This window comes from Chinchilla lanigera, unplaced genomic scaffold (assembly GCF_000276665.1).
Source record: "Chinchilla lanigera isolate Chin_1 unplaced genomic scaffold, ChiLan1.0 scaffold00058, whole genome shotgun sequence".
NCBI lineage: Eukaryota > Metazoa > Chordata > Mammalia > Rodentia > Chinchillidae > Chinchilla > Chinchilla lanigera.
In genome coordinates, this window is record NW_004955459.1 from 3636956 (window position 1) to 3653311 (window position 16356).

General features: G+C 39.0%; 1 pseudogene; it reads left to right on the forward strand.

The window, feature by feature from the left end:
- The first annotated feature begins 15096 nt into the window (after positions 1-15096).
- LOC102010778 lies at positions 15097-15610 on the forward strand (annotated as a pseudogene).
- The last annotated feature ends 746 nt before the right edge of the window (positions 15611-16356 follow it).

Genomic DNA, 16356 nt, shown 5'->3' on the forward strand with positions numbered 1-16356 from the left:
AATATTTTTGGAAAAAATTATGCATTCACCATTGTTTTGATCACATATCATAGATTCATCATGTTGTAAACCATCACTACTCTCCAGTTTCCAAAGTTTTTCATTATCCTAAATGGAAGCCACATCACATTGAACAGTCTCTCTCAATTCCCCTCTTCTCTCAGCCACTGACAAACACTCGTCTACTTCCTGGCTGTGTTGCTTTGCCTATTCTGTACACTTCAAGTAAATAGAATCTTAATATATGGCCTTTTGTGTTTGACTTTTTATGTTTGAAGTAGACTTTCTATTTTAGAATAGCTTAGATTTATAGAAAAACTGTGAAGATAGTAGAAATGTCTCATATACCCCATGTTCGGTTGGAAATCTTATGAACTGATAGACTTTTATGTTTGCTGTGCTTTAGTCTATCACAGAGCTTATCCATTTTGATGCCTGGATTTCCCCTTGAGTTGGCTTGGTGTCTTTTTCAATGGTATACTGGTATATTTATGAATGGCTGGCTGTTGGTAAGGAAGTGTGCCTGCCTGTCATTATGTGCAGTACAGCTGAGGGGAGGGAGTTAACGACTTTAAAATAGTAGGAAAAAATAAATAAAATGCTAATTCCATCCTTCTGGGCTGGAGATTCTGTGTTGATTAACAAACCCAGACTGGCTTCCTCCCTCAGGGTATTGGAAGAAAGGGCCTGCTGCCCTGGTTGAGCTCTGTAGCACAGGGATAATTAATGAGGCCTACTGCCATCCTCCCCTAGAAGGAGTGGATCACCTTAGCCCCAAGCATTGGGGGACGCTGGAAAGGGCTGCAGATGCCCTGAGCTATACAGGCAGGTAGGGGCTCCCTTCCACCCACTGCGCTGTGTTGCACTTTTGTTATTTTTTTCTCTCCAACTAATCACCAGTGACAGGAATGACTTTATATAGAAATTGGAGCTTAAGAGTTTAAGAGCCTGGATAATACATCATAACAACCACAACAAACCCCATATGTACTTTTTTTCATTCAAAGAAGGCTGAGGTGTACAGGGAGGTTGGGAAGGTCCTATCCATCAGAAGGGAGTACACTTCCAGGATACATCAGTGCAAGCTTCTTTCTGGTGCCACAGCTCATTTTAATGTATCAGGCTTCCTATTCCAGGTCCAGAGCATGTGTCTATTTTCACAAGGTGGACAAGTCCTTAAAATGCCTGGAATGAGAAGAGACAGCAAAGGTCTAGAGTAGTTAGAGAAGAGTTTTATTTCTGTCCTGTGGTTTCCAGAGAACAGCTGCTTCCTCTGTGAAACTTTTTATTTCCAGGTTTATCCCTACTTCTCTTCTTTAGGCAATGTCAAAGAAAGAGGAGATAGAATAGCCACACAGTATTGGAAATGAGGCACAAAGAGAGACAGGCACAGATCCAGGGAGAGAGAAAAGAGAAAAAATGTAAAAAAGTGGAGAAATCAACTCAGAAGCAGCTAGCAGAAAGAGGAACAGTGACTCACCATGGCTGGAGGTTCAGAAAATGGGATTTCTGCACTGTAAGCAGAGGGGCAAAGGGCCACAGTCAGGGGCAGTGGGGGCTGTGAAGGGTGGGGGAGCCATGCAGAAAGAGGGTGGAAGCCAGGGGCAGAGGGGCTGGCACAGGTGCCCTCTGCCACCAGCTCACTGCAGGCATCACAGGCAAAAGAGCAGGAGCTGAAGAAAGGGAACAGCTTCAGTAGCAATGCCCCAGGGTGGCGTCTGCCCTGCTCCTGGGCAGTGATGGGAGGATCCCAGCTCAGGACTCCTACATGACTTCCATACTGCATGTGCTAAAGCCTCAGAGGGACAGAGACTATCCTTTCTGGGACATAACTATTCCCAGGGGTCACCTGTCCTACCTGCCCCCAGCTAGTACATGTGGACAGGGAGATCTTGGCCTCAGGAGGCTAGGGTCCTTGGGGATGGCAGGTGTCTGAGAGCGTGTGTGACTGCTGGACAGGAAAGGGGAAGCATAGGGTGCAAGATTCGTTCTCTTCCTGATGTGGACAGCTCCCTGGGGCTTTGAGGAGCTCTGTGAAAGATTTCCAGATCTCTTATGTTAGTTATACAACAAAACAAAGAGGTTTCTTATTGTGCAATAAAACTTTTTGAGCCTCCAATTCCACTAGACTGTGGTGCCCTGTTGGCGACATACTCCTTGTCCGTTTCTCCGCAGCCAGTGTCCAGGCCACCTGGGCAGCCTGTGTATTCCTCCCCAGACCTAACCTGCAACCTGGAGGATGGGGATGGGAGCTGTGGGCCAGGCCTTTCACACAGCTGCCTAAGGGATGGACCACTGGACTCAGAGACGGCCAGCCGCACCTTTCCCCAGGGCTCTATGAGATGTTGGAACTAATGGCAATTGCCTGTTAAGCTTTTGTCAAGTCTTCATAGTTCACTTGGTTCCTTCCAAAAACCCAATTCCTTTTGAAGGCAGAAGAATCAGTGGCCTAAGTGAATGGGCAGAAGATGAGGGTCCTTAATAGGAGAGGTTCTGAAGAGAAGGCTCCAGGCATCCAGCTGCTGACAAAGTGTGGCTCTTTTCCCTCCTGGATGCTGGCCTGAGTGCCTCAAATTTAATACCTCAGATGTATTTTACTCACCCACTGCCAGCATGTATCAGATCAAAAATGTAGGCTTTTTCCAACCAAGGGCCAATTCTCCAGCTCTTTAGACACTAACTAGTTATCCAATAGCTCAACTCAATTCCGAGACTAACCACTCAGACCTAGCATGGACCCCACTAGTCAAGGGTTGAGCCTCACAAAACTGCACCCCCACTTAAGATGCCAATTATAAGTTTGGGCTTTCAGGGTTTTCACAACCCGTGCCTTATATTTAATAATTTGATAATGGTGGCTTAGCAAACTCAGAAAAGTGCTTTACTTGCTTTCACTGGTTTACTTGCTTTCAGTGGTTTTATTTCACTGTGATCAAAATACCTGAGAAGTCAAGTTAAAGAGGAAAGGTTTATTTTGACTCAGAGTTTCAGAGGCTTCAGTCCATGGTTGGCTGACTGTATTGCTAGAGGTCTCTGTGGAAACATGGTGAGGGGTGGCATGGGGAAGCAGCCAGAATGCAGAGATCATAAAGCAGTCAGAAAGGGAGGAGCTAGGGATGACATGTGGCCCCCGAGGTCTACCCCCACCCCTTTCTTGAATGAGGTCTCACTTCTTGTCTCCACTCTGCCCCACCCCTGCCCAGCATGGCATCAGACTGTGCTCTGGGTCCCACCTCTGAACACTGCTGCATTCGAGTCAAGCCCTCAGTATGTGAGCCTTTAGGGGACACTTCCTACTTAAGCCATGACATTTACTTTACCTTGTGAGTTTCATATGACACTTATTCATTTATTGTTCCTCTTTTTTTCCTCCTTGAAATTTTGCCTTCTTTGGTCAATGTCTCTCCATTTCCTACTCCCACCTCAGCCTTTGGTAACCACTGTTTTATCATCTGCTTCTATACATTGACTTTTTAGACTCTGCCCATAAATTAGAACGTGCTGCATTTGGTCTTTCTAAGCTTAGCTCATGGTACTTAGCATAGTGTCTTCCAGTGTCATCCATATTGTTGCAAGTGGCAGGATTTCCTTCCTTTTCTAAAGGCTAAATAGTGTTCCATGTGTATATATACCACATTCTTTTATCCATTCATCCACTTTTGGGTACTCCAGGTCTTTCCATACCTTGTGTATTGTGAATAATACAGCAATCAACATGAAAGTGCAGATATTTCATCAACATACTGATTTTTTTGGATATCTACCCAGCAGTGGGACTGTTAAATCATAGATTAGTTCTATTTTTAATTTTTGGAAGAACTTCCATGCTGTTCTCCATGCTTGCTGCACTAATCTAGATCCCTATCAACAACCTGTAAGGGTTCCCTTGTTTTTAGATCTTTGACAGCACTTGCTGTTTCTTTGTTATAAGTCATTATGGCAAGTGTGAAGTGATAGTTCATTGTGGCTTTAATTTGCATTCTCCTGATAATTAGTGATGTTCAACATATTTTTTTCATATATCTAGTGGGCATTCCTCTCTCTTATACTCTTGGCCATTTGTGTGTCTTCTTTTAGGAAAGTTTGTTCAAGTCCCTTGCTGTTACGTTTGATACATTGTGTCAACTTGGTGAATCTAGAGGTTTAGCTAAGTGGCTCAGCAGGGAGCCAGGGTGCTTACTTTGTATACATCCTGTGGAAGAGGAAGGCAGGGAGATGATGTGAGTGCTATGTGCCCCCTGGGTGGGGATAGCCTGTTTATTTGTAAGGGAGGGAAAGAGGCTGCTTGCTGCCCTTCCTCCCTTTTGCTGTTGCTGCTTTGCTGTTTTTTCTGGCCTTGAATGTTTGCCCTGGAGCCAGCCAAGTATGGACTGAAACCTCCACAAACTGTGAGAACTAAATAATTCCTTCCTTAATTTTGGGTGTTGGGTATTTTGTCTCAGCAATGAGAGAAAAGTAACCAAGGCACTTGCCCATTTTAAAGTCATGTTATTTGTTTTCTTACTGTTGAGTTCTCAGTGTTCCTTATGTATTTTGAATATTAACCTCTATGAGACATATGGTTTGTAAATATTTTCTCCAGTTTCATAGGTTGTTTCTTCATTATTGCTTTTTTTGTGTAGAATAATACCAATTTATTTTAAAGACTAGAACTCAGGAGCAGTCAGACTGAAGCAATGTAGGGGGCAAGGCAGGGAGGTGAAGCCTCCATTATACTTCTACTTCTTAGCAGAGAGACTCCTTAGGCATTGGGGTGGCTAAGGAAGGAAGATTGTGTGTTCAAGGCCAACCTGGACTACATAGTGAGCCCTATCTAAAAAGTGGAATTGGGGGGAGAAGACAACAATGATGGTGATGACCATGATGATGATGATAAGGGAGAGAAAAGACTCCACACTCATCAGCGCTGATCTTGAGGGCAGGCTGGGAACCTTCCTCATTGCCCAGTCTGAGATTACTAGAAATCTGTTGGTCAGGGTCTCTGGGAGTCCTAGTCCCCTCAGCTCTCACAGTGGTGGGGCAGAAGATGGAAGCATGAGGACAGCACATATCACTCTGGTTTCCACTGACATTTTCTCTCTGAATGTAAAAATATCTCGTAAAATGTAAGTCGTCTACAAAGAAAGACACTGTGATGGATATTCTGGGACTAGTCCAGGAAGAAGCTGTTGAAAGCAAATGTCCTAGAGTTCAGGGCTTGACCCTGGTTGCCCCCATCAGATGGCCAGGCTGTGGTAATCCATATATTGATGCCTCCCTTCATGTCTTGTTGTTCACAATTTCCATATAAGCCTGTGCTTGCATACTCAGCTCCAGCATTTCCTCTGATGCTAGCCTCCATATTTTAAAAATGAATATGCCTAACCCAACATTTCTTTAATTTTTAAATTTTATCTAGTATATATTTATTTCATTTGCTGAGGATGAGCTTTTAACACTCAGATACCAAGCCTTGCATCCATATCCCATCTCCCACCATCTGAATAAAGTGAAATAATAATTTTTGGTTAAATTAGTGTTTGGTGCTTACTGTCCTAGGATTATATAAATATTGTCCATAGTTGCAGCTACTTGTATTCTAAATTTTATTTCTTGTGCAATATTTAAGTTTTCTAGGAGCTAGTGATTGACTTTTATTAAAAGTTGACTAGTTGTCAATATACTTATCACTAAAACTTCCCTTACCTATAAGCAATCCACAAGTATCAGTCTGATTCAGCAATTAGCTCCTCTGGCAGTGCTTGGCACCTTCCCTTTTGGAGCTATCCACCCTTAAACTTCCATCTGCACAGGTTGCTTCAGGGCACCCACACAGCTGTCATGAAGAGATTTCCTTTCCACCATCCTTTTCTTAGCCTTTCAAAGACCAAAGAAAATGATTGAGACATGAAAAATGGCTCCAGAAATAAAATTGCGAATTAGAAATAAATAAACATTTAATTAAATTGCATAGTACACTACCACGTACTGAACTGAAGATAAATTCACCATTCTTTTAAGTAGCTCTCTACTCCAATTCAATCTTCATAGACAGCTTGATCCTGGGATGTCCCTGAAGATATCCACAGTGCAGTTCTTTCACATAAGTCTGACTGAAGGATCTGGGTAGGGCTGATATCTACCCAAATCTGTACTTTTAAAAAGTTAATCTTGAAGAAATTAACCTGATGGCTAACTCTGACAACTTAGGCATTTTGGAGTTATCCTCTCATTTGTCTCTATCTGACTCCTTGCTTCATTTTGTCCCCTGCCACTATGACCAATCTTGCTCTGCTGTTATGATCTGCCATTCACTTCCTAAGATTCTAGTTCATTTCATGGCTGCATTCTTTATATGTCCTCTTTGGGTAATTGTTTCTACAAATGACCTTTTGTGGTCAGCTCTTTTATCCTTCTGCTATATTTAGCTCTTTCTCCGGCCCATGGGAGGACAGGAGATCAAGGATCTTTTTAATTTTCAGGCACATGATGCTCTAGGCATCTCACTTTGCTCTCCAGGTACATTATCCACCCCTTCCTCTGTACTTGCAGACCAGAAATCTGATATTTAGGAACTGTTTCCTCCAGTTCTGCTTGTCTTCTGCTTCCAGTGGGATTTGGCCAATGAGTGCTCTTCAGGAAAGGTTCAGATAAGAACCAAGTAAGATTAGAGAAATTTGCATACAAATTCCTATATGATTGGTTCTGTTATATAGCTATAGACTTTGCTATGGTCTAAGGAAGAAAATTAATAGTTACCACAGTTTGTCAATTTCTAAATTTTGCTTGATCCTGTCATTATTGCTAATGATACTATTGTAGTTAGGATGTCACAACTGTTGTAATCAATTGTTCTCCCTTGTGTAACAATATTGGGAAGCTCTGGGGCAATAAGGTCACCATACCCTCCACAAAAAGACTAGGGACAGAGCCAAACAGAAACCAACATCCCACTTTCAATTAATTGGGAAGGTAGCAGCATCTTGAGACAGACACAAAACAAGGATCTCTTACACACAGACTTTTTTGCAAACAGACTTTTCCTAGAGAGGTCTTCATACTAGTGATATAGCTACCTACTACCAAAAATCACAAGGATCATCACAGAAAACAAAATTTAAAAATTTTTTGAAGTAAAAAATGTCAAAGTGAAGGAGCAAAATACAATCTCAGACCTCCAACCCACCCAGAACAGGTCCTGGAGACATCAATGATATAGAAGAAATTGGAAGACACACACCTGACATTTCTGGAATGATAGAAACTTAAGTAAAGCAGCAACTCCAGGAGGCTATGGAGGAAATCAGGAGCCTATGGAGGAAATCAGATCAGAAATAATCTCTAGGTTAAAAAAAGAAATGACAACCATAATGAAAGAATTGCTCAGCATATCTAAAGGAGACATAGACAAAAAATACAGGAGCATAGGAAAATTATGGAAACCTTGAATGAACAATATAGGAAAGAATTAGAATGCATGAAATAGATGCAAATAGATATCCAGGAATTTAAAAATTCCACTGAAAGCTGGCAAAACTGAATAAAGACTTTCAGACCTCAACAAGAGAATTGCATCTGGGGATTGTGAAAGGAAACATCTCTTAAAAATAATCCCAGAAGTTCAGCACAAGAACAGAATATTAAAAGCTGTTAGAGAAAAGAAACATCATATTTAAAGAAAAGCCCATCACAATTACAGCAGATTTCTCAACACAAACCCTCAAGTCAAGAAGAGCTTGGAGTGAAGTATTTCAGGTCCTGAAAGAAAACCTCTTCCAACCCACATTGATGTAACCCAAAAGACTATCTTTCAAAATTAATGGAGAAATAAGATATTTCCATAACAAATGACAACTGAATAAATTCATGACCACCAAACCAACACAACAAAGAGTACTAAATGATATACTAGAAAGAGATAAAAATGACCAGAATTCCAAGAACAACAACAGACAGAAACCACCAAACAGGGCAATTAAACAGAGGGGAAAAAGTAGGAAATCAACAGCAAGAAAATAATATGACAAAGATAAGCTAATACATACCAGTTATAACCATGAATTCAAATACCCTCAATTCACCAGTCAAAAGAAACAGACTGGCAGAGTGGATCAAGAAACAAAATCCAACAACGTGCTGTGTACAAGAAACACATCTAACTCAAAAAGAAATTCATAGACTGAAAGTCAAAGGATGGAAAACAATACTCCATGCAACAAGAACCCAGAAAAAAGCAGGGGTAGCTATTCTGTTTGCAGACAATGTGACTGTAAATCAAGAATTATCAAAAGAGACAAAGAAGGTCACTACATCCTTGTTAGTGGAAAAATTCAAGAGGAAGAGATAACAATCATAAATATATGTGCACCAAATAAGAGAGCACCCAACTATATAAGACAAATATTAATAGACATGAAAAATAAAATAAACAATAACACAGCTGTAATGGGGGAACTTAACACCCATTGTCACAAAGAGGTAGATCAGCTAGACAAAAAATAAGCAAAGAAATAACAGAAATGAACCAAACCTGTGAACAAATTGACTTAGTACGTTTTTACAGAGTTTTCCACTCAACAACATCAGAATACACATTCTTCTGAGCTTCACGTGGGACATTCTCAAAAATAGACCATATTCCAGCCCATGGAACTTGCTTAAGTAAATGCAAAGGAATTGAAATTATCCCATGCATACAATCAGATCATAGTGCAATGAAAATGGAAATTATTGTCAAAAGAAATCACAAGAACTCCATAAACACAAGGAAATTAAATGACACCCTCTTGAACAACCAATGAACCACAGACAAAATTAAAGAAGAAATTAAACAATACCTACAACCAAATGAAAATGTCAATACAATGTACTGAAACCTGTGGGATACCATTAAGTAGTCCTAAGAGGGAAATATTTACTGGTGAATTTAGTGGAAGTTATATAACATTCTCCTGAACAACCAATTGGTCACAGACAAAATTAAAGAATAAGTTAAACAATACCTACAATCATATGAAAACGTGAATACAACTTACTGGAACTTGTGGGACACAACGAAAGCACTTCTATGAGGGAAATTTTTAATGGTGAATTCTCATATCAGGAAAATGGAATGAGCACAAATAAACAACCCAATGCTACACCTCAATCTTCTAGAAAATGAAGAGCAAGTCAAGCCTAAAGACCAAAGTAGGGAGGAAATTATAAAGATCTCAGTCTCATTAACTGATATTGATTATAAAGATTATAAAGAAATTAACACAACTGAGACTAAGAAAACAATGCAAAGAAATAATCAAAGATTAATTATTTGAAAGGATCAATAAAATCAATAAACCTCTAGTCAATCTTATCAAAAAAGAAAGAAAAAACTCAAATTCATGCAATCAGGAATGGAAAGGGTGAAATCACTACATAGCCTGTGGAAATTCAGAAGATCATCAATACCTACTTCAAAAAACTTTACTCACACAGGATGGAAAACACAGAAGAAATGACAGATTACTAGAAACATATGAATTACCAAAGGAGAATCAAGAAAATGTAAAAATTTTGAATAACCCAATATCAGTTAATAAGATTAAAAATGGAATTAAAAACTTGGCAACAAAGAAAAGCCCAGGTCCTGATGGGTTCACAGCTGAATTCTACAAGAACTTTAGAGAAGATTTAATACCAATACTCTTCAAACTCTTTAATGACATTGAAAAGGAAGCAATTGTCCCTAACTCATTCCTGGAAGCAAATATAGAACAGTAGCAAACACAATGCAGCAAATCATCTAGAAGATTATACATCCTGACCAAGTGGGATACATCTCAGGAATGCAGGGGTGGTTCAATATATGCAAACTAACAAATGTAATACACCATATCGACAGGGTCAAAGACAAAAATCACATGATCATCTCAATATATGCAGAAAAACCTTTCTTTTTTTTTTGAGACAGAATCTTGCTGTATAGTTCAGGCTGCCCCTGAACTAACTACATAGCCCATGCTGGCCTCAAACATGCTGCAGCTCTCCTATCTCAGCCTCCCGAGTGCTGGGATTACAGGCATGCACCACCACACTTGGCTCAGAAAAAGCTTTTGATGAAGTCCAACGCGCATTTATTATAAAAGTCCCACAGAAAATTGGAATAGGTGGTATTTACCTCAAACTGATAAAACCCATCTGTGACAAACCAACAGCTAACATCACACTAAATGGACAAAAAATGACAGCTTTCACTCTAAAATTAGGAATAAGACAAAGTTGTCCACTATCACCACTCCTATTCAATATAGTTTTGGAAACATTGACCAGGGCAGTTAGACAAGACAGAGAAACAAAAGGAATAAAAATAGCAACAGAAGAAGTTAAACTATTTTTATTTGCAGATAACATGATATTTAAACAGAAGACCCCAAAAACTGCACTGAAAGACTTCTAGAATTAATAATGAAATTCAGGAGCATAGACTGATACAAAGTTAACACTCAAAAATCAATAGCATTCCTGTACACAAACAACAAACTCATTCAAAGAAAAATTTAGGAAATCACACGCTTCCCAATAGTATTAAAAAAACAGCTAGGAATCATTCTAACAAAAGAAATATAAGATCTATACATTGAAAATTACATCACTCTCAAAAAAGACACTGAAGAGGATATCAGAATATAGAAAGATATCTGTTGCTCATGGATAAGAAGAAATAACTTAGTGAAAATGACCATATTACCAAAATTTTATACAAATTTAATACATTCCTGATCAAAATACTGTTAGCAAACCTTACAGATGTAGAGCAAAAACATCTTAAAATTCATTTGGAAACAGAAGTGACCTAGAATAGGAAAGGCAATCCTGAGCAACAAAGACAAGGCATGACGCACACAATCCCTGACTTCAAATTGTACCACAAAGCTGCTGTGATAAAATGAGCATGGTACTGGCAAAAAGCAGACTTGAGGATCAGTGGAACAGATTAGAAGATGTAGACACAACTACAAACATGCTAAGTCACCTTAACTTTGAAAAGGGGGAAAACATGTTCACTGAAGGAAAGATAGCCTCTTTAATAAATGGTGCTGAAAAAACTAGTTTTCTACAGGCTGAAGACTAAAACTAGATCCATGACTACTACCCTGTACTAAACTAAGGTAAAAATGGATGAAAGATCTAAATATTAAAGCCAAAACACTAAATCTACTGGAAGAGAAAATAGGTGGAAATCCTGAAGACGTAAGGATAGGCAGGGAGTTCATGAACAAAAATCCAACCACACAGGAAATACTTCAAAGAAACAACAACTTGGATCTCATCTCATTAAAAAGTTTTTGCACATCAAAAGAAATCACCAATAGATTGAAAGGAGAACCCACAAACTGAGAAGAAAATTTAGCTAACTGTTCCTCAGACAGAGGACTTCTATCTAGAATATATAAAGAATTGAAAAATATCAGACCCCCTTAAATTCAAAGACCCAATCCAAAAACGGGCATCTGAGATGAATACACAATTCTCAGATGAAGAAATACAAATAAAGAATGAATATTTTAAAAAATGTTCAATATGAGTGGTCATTCAAGTGATGCAAATTAAAACAATACTGAGATTCCATTTCACTCCAGAAAGAATGGTCATCATCAAGAAATCAACCAATAACAAATTCTGGAGAGGCTATGCAGAAAAAGGAACACCATTGCACTGTTGGTGGGAGTGTAGATTGGTGAAACCACTGTGGAAATCAGTTTGGAGGATCCTAACAAAACTACAAGTCTCTCTTAACCCAGCTATTCCCCTTCTGGGTATTTTCCCAGAAGAATTAAAAACATCATACCACAGTGATATATGTGCACATATGTTCATAGCAGCACAATGTGTAATAGCTAAATCTTGGAAACAACCCAAATTCCTATCAACTGAGGAATGGATAAAAAAAGATGTGGTATGTTTGTATAATGGAGTACTACTCATCTATAAAGAAGGATAAATTTGAGGCATTTATAGGGAAATGGATGCAACTAGAGACCATGTTCCTAAGTGAAATAAATCAAACTCACATGTATAAATATATTATTTTCTCCCTAGTGTAAGAAACTGAAAAAGTTAAAAACACCCAAAATCTACAGTAGGTATTGTGAAAGGGAAAGAAACTGCTCAAAAAGAAAGAACAACTGGGATTGGTGAAAGAAGAAAAGAAGGAAGGGAAAATAAAATATGTATATAAATAAGACAGATAGTTATACTACTGACTTCTTTTAGTTCATTGCAAATATGGTTTATGCTTATATTGTTTTCAATATCGGTTCCTTATAAAAGCACTAGAAAATGAAGGAAATTTTCTGAACATGATAATGGTGTTTATGAAAAACACACAGCTAACACATTCAATGGTGAAAGATTAAAAAATGTTTCTTGTGATATCAGAAAGAAGACTTGTAGTTTTGGGGGACTGAGAGATTGAAGATTGAGTAGCTGTCTCTAACGAGATTTGGCTTGTAGTTTTGGGGACTGAGAGATTGAAGATTGAGTAGCTGTCTCTAACGAGGTCCTTGCTGGTGGAGACTGCAGTCTCAAGCTTTCCCAGGTCATCACATGGTGAGATAGAGCAAGCTGGAGAGGGTGGTCTCTCTGCTCCTTCTCATAAAACCACCAATGCCTTCATGGGTTCTTACCTTAATGATTTCATTTAATTCTAATTACTTTCCAAAGATCCCAAACATAGGGTGATCGAATGACTTTGGTAATGAAGTTTCCAACATGTGAAATTTGGGGGACACATTCAATCCCAGCAGATGCCCACTTTTACCACTGCTATGGGTCAACATTGTACTGGTAGTTCTAGCCAGGAAATTATATAAACTCTATAACCATATAAATTTAGTTCTTGAAAACTAAGAAGACTATTTCTACTATTTCTACTCATATATATATTTTCTCCAAGTAATTCCCAAGAAGGCTATTAGAGCTAAAATTCTCTCTTTTTTTTTCCCTCTTTTCCCTCATCCTAGTTGTTCTTTCCTTTTGAGCAGTTTACTTCCCTTTCACAGTGTCTATTGTACCTCCTAGATTTTATTCACTCTTTCAGGTTCTTACACAAGTGAGACAATAGAATGTTTACACATGTGGGTCTGATTTATTTCACTTAAGAGTACAGTCTCTAGTTGTGTCCATTTACCTAAAAAAGTCTTGAGTTTATATTTCTTTATAGGTGAGTAATATTCCATTATATAAAAATACCACAACTTTTTTATCTATTCCTCAGTTGATGGGCATTTGGGTTGCTTCCACAGTTTAGTTATTACAAATTGGGCTTCTATAAACATGGGTGCACATATATCCCTGTAAAGACAGAAAGAAGGGAAAAATATGTATATATGTATACACAGCATAGCTAAAATAGTTGTACTACTGATTTCTATTGCTTTGTTGAAAGGAACAGTTAATGTTTAATTGTTTGATCAATCTTACATATATTTGTTTATCTGAGTAACCAATTTGAAGATATCAATATGTAATATAATAATCGTTGTTAATTTCCTATCACCTTGTCTGAAATTCTGTATTGCTTATATTGTTTTTGTGGTATTTTGTAAATGTATGTGTGTTTGTTAATATGTTTTTGTACTCTTGTCTTTAAAAAAATAAACTTAGGTAACTAGAACTAAAATTCATTAAAGTTTCAAGGACAGTATCAACACACAAAAATAAGTTGTATTTCTGTATACCATCAATGAATAATCCAAAAAGGAATTGAGAAAAAATTCACTTAAAATATTCAAAAAAATAAAGTACTTAGGAGAAAATTTAGCAAGGCAAATAAAAGACTCATACACTGAAGACTGCAAAACACTGATGAAAAAAATTAAATAAGAACTAAATAACATAAAGACATCCCATTTTCATGAACAGGAAGACTTTGTATGGTTAAGATGTCAGAACTGTTGAAAGGAGTCTATAGTCTCAATAGAATCCTCATTAAAAAGCTTTGTGCATCAAAGGACATTATCAAGAAGGTAAAAAGACAAATTACAAATGAGAAAAGGTTTGCAGATCACATCTCTGATAAGGGTTGTTAAACAAAAATATACTCATGGCACTGGTTAAATGTGGTAAGTATTATGGTTTACAGGTAGATATCCCCCTAAAGCCTCATGTGATCATGAGGTGGGGGGTCTTTTAGAAGGTGATTGGAGCATGAGTGTGTGGTGTTCACCCGTGGATTATTCCACTGATGAGTTTATAGCTAAGTGTTGTTGGGCAGTGAAGCCTGGTAGGAGGATGTGATCACTGGGGCCATGGCCGGGCCAGGTCTAGCTTCCTCCCTCCTCCTTTGATCTCTCTCTGCTTCCCGACTACTCTGCCATGAGCTGTTTCTCCTCCGCTATCCCCTGTGCTATGCCTCCCTGCCTTGAAGACAGCTGACTCTGGACTGAAACCTCTACAAACTGAGTCATCACGTACTACCCTCTTTCAAGTTGTGGATGTTATGTATTGTGTCTTAGTGATGAGAAAGTAACTGAGACAGTAAGATTGTTTTTACTCAAGGGGGTCACAGCAGTAGCTGTAAGGTCTACTACATCAGAGTCCTGGGGAGTGGAGAGAGACTGGAGTTAGTTCTGACTCCAATAAGAACAAGGGGGCATTAGCAGCCAACAAGCAGAATGAGGGTAAGTGGATGGAAAATTACTACGAGGAAACAGCTTTGGATAAGGCTATACTATATTGTGGGTATACTAACTTAGTAATATTTTTTTCTCAAACTATATTCCCCTAGGGCAGAGAGGGAAGCCCAAGGTCAGGCCTACTTAGGCAGAACTTAGGCACCTGAGGAAAGTTTTAGCCTAAGGACAGATTCTCGGTCAGAATTTATGCTTCAGAACTTATAAAGAATTTCTACAATTCAGCAAGACTAACAGCCCTGCTTATTTGGAAAAACAATAGGGAAAAGTAGGTAAAGAACTTGCACAGACATTTCTCCAGAGAACAAATAGAAATGGCCAATAAGCAAATGAAAAGATGGTCAGCATCATTAGTTACTAGGGAATTGCAAATAAAAACCACAAAAAGGTACCATATCACACCGCTAGGATGACCGTGATTTTTTAAAAAGGAAACTAGGTTCATCCAACACCAGCTCCCTCCACCATGCCGCCCAAGTTCGACCCTACCGAGATCAAAGTTGTGTACCTGAGGTGCACTGGTGGGGAAGTCGGCACCATATCTGCCCTGGCCCCCAAGGTCAGTTCCTTGGGTCTGTCTCCAAAAAAAGTGGGCGATGACATCGCCAAGGCAACTGGTGACCGGCAGGGTCTGAGGATTACGGTGAAACTGACCATTCAGAACAAACAGGCTCAGATTGACGTGGTGCCTTCTCCCTCTGCGCTGTTAGCCCTCAGGGAGCCGCCAAGAGACAGAAAGAAGCAGAAAAACATTAAACACAGTGGAAATATTACTTTTGATGAGATTGTCAACATTGCCCGACAGATGAGGTAACTGGTCTTTAGCCAGAGAGCTTTCCGGAAGCATTAAAGAAATCCTCGGGACCACCCAGTCTGTGGGATGCAGTGGAGACAGCGGGCACCCTCGTGACATTATCGCTGACATCAGCAATGGTGTTGCGGAGTGCCCAGCTAGCTAAGAAACAAAATGTTTCAATAAAAAGATGATCTGAAAAAAAGATAAAAAGGAAACTAACAAGTATTGGTGAGTATGTAGAGAAATTGGAAGCCTTGTTGCTCCTGACAGTGTAAAATAATGAGGCCACACTGTTACCCTGTAACTCAGCAATTGTATTCCTAAATACAGACCCAGAAAGAATTGGAAAAAGAGGGGCTGGGGATTTAGCTCAGCGGCAAAAGCGCTTGCCTGGCAAGCGCAAGGTCGTGAGTTCGGTTCCTGGTACCGGAGAAAAAAACAAACAAACAAACAAAGAATTGGAAAAAGATACTCACGGGTGAGTTCATTGCAACACCATTTGTGGTAGCCAAAGGGGGAAACAACATGAATGGCTATCAGCAGGTGAATGGAAAAACAAAATGCATTACATCATATGTAATGGAATATTAGTGATAAGGTGAAATTAAATTCTGATTATGCTATAACATGGATGAAACTTGCAAAGATGCTAAGTGAAATACACCCCCAGGAAAAGGACAAATATTATAATTGCACTTGCATGTAACCAGTTCATGGAAACTGAAAATATATAAGAATTTATCAGAAGGGAGAAGTGTGTGGTGGGGGGGGGAGGGAAGAGCATGAGGAATTTTGTTTAATGGTTACAGAGTTTCTGTTTGGGGAGATAAAAAACTGGGAAATATAATGTTTGCACAACATTGCATGTAATAAATGCCACCAGGTTGTACACTTAGTGGTTAAAGGCAG